Here is a 1,340-nt window from a genome sequence, read left to right on the forward strand (position 1 = left end):
CCTCAACAGGCCACAACTGGGCAAAACTAAATAATGCATGTTAAGCATCACAGCAAAAATAAGTAACAACTATATTCACTCCTTGTAGTGCAAATAACGTAAGTGGCCTGATGGGTATTCTTTTACGCCGGTGTGTGTGTGTGGGGGGGGGGGTGATAGAGCGAGGTTGAAGTGAGAGAGTGACAGCGATTAGCTTCGGAGCGAGTAGCCAATCTAGAGTCATAGTGAGAGAAACAAAGTGCCCCCCCCCTGTGTTTTCTGACCACGGTGGGATATCTTTAGCAGAAAAAGTTACCCCCCCCCCAATTTTGTAACGCCATATCTGTCTCTCGTTGACTGACTCGCTAGTTATCTGTCCGTGCTTATGAACCCCCGTCCAACTCTACCTCTGATTGGCTTACCATGAAATTGTAATCAACCTCAGCCAATCGTCAGCATTAGTGCGCTTGTCTCGTGCGCTATGACCAAGGAAGAAAAAAGTCTTTGCCTCTCGGCTCAGAGATCAAGTTGGTCCGATTAAAAAAACTGCTTCAATTACAGTAAAGAGACGCATTTTTCTGTAACGGTGTTATTAAGAGGGGAAGAGTAATCAATTAGATTACTTGTTACTGAACATAGAAACGCTGTTATTCACAACACTGGTCTCAAAGAACCTTGTCCACCACCGTCAAACCAAATAATTCAAGATCGGCTTTAACTATATACTATTTAATCTATATTTACACCCATTAGTGTATAGTACAAATACTAAAATACGCCATAGGAACCATTACCAATACCAGAACAGATTACCTGAATGATTATTCCCTGTCTGCTTCCCTCTCAGACAGCAGTATTACCACTCATCGTAAATCCCTCAGGTTCCCTCAGCGGGGCAAAGGTTCTACAGGTCCATTCATTTCAGCAACTGGTAACAAACAACCACTGAGTATCAATGTTTAATTGGATTTCTAAATGAGTGTCATTGTTTTTATTTAAGTTGATCACAGAGTGGTAAACCTCAGCCAACCATCAAATAGGAATTTCAACTTTAAGCTGTAATGTTACTTAGTTATGTACACAACACCTCCTTTGTTGTATTGATTGTCCATATATCCGCTACTACCACTCTGATCATATTCCCTCCCTCAGTGCTCCATAAAGAAACAAAGAATGATCATCAATGACAGAGAGCTTATGAAGTGAATAGTTACTCACAATACTGTCAGCTTCACACTCAGACAGGAATATCACGTCTCGTCATCACGGTCAGCAAGACTAAACACTTTAAAAACACATCCCTCAAGTCAGGAACTCCAGAAATGATCCCTGAGAGTCTAGTCTTGGTTAGACTGAGGGGG

General features: G+C 41.8%; 1 long non-coding RNA gene and 1 other non-coding gene across 2 annotated transcripts in view; one reads left to right on the plus strand and one right to left on the minus strand.

The window, feature by feature from the left end:
• LOC116706955 (uncharacterized) overlaps window positions 1-1,340 on the plus strand; it is a 12,493-nt gene that overhangs the window by 1,752 nt on the left and 9,401 nt on the right. The window contains exon 2 of the long non-coding RNA XR_004336377.1: window positions 177-179. This is a non-coding gene — a long non-coding RNA (uncharacterized LOC116706955). The remainder of the gene's footprint in view (window positions 1-176; window positions 180-1,340) is intronic.
• LOC116670830 (small nucleolar RNA U3) lies at window positions 1,104-1,324 on the minus strand. The gene has a single exon (XR_004327138.1). It is a non-coding gene; the product is annotated as a small nucleolar RNA U3 (small nucleolar RNA).

Source organism: Etheostoma spectabile, chromosome 2, assembly GCF_008692095.1.
Source record: "Etheostoma spectabile isolate EspeVRDwgs_2016 chromosome 2, UIUC_Espe_1.0, whole genome shotgun sequence".
In the NCBI taxonomy this organism is placed as follows: Eukaryota; Metazoa; Chordata; class Actinopteri; order Perciformes; family Percidae; genus Etheostoma; species Etheostoma spectabile.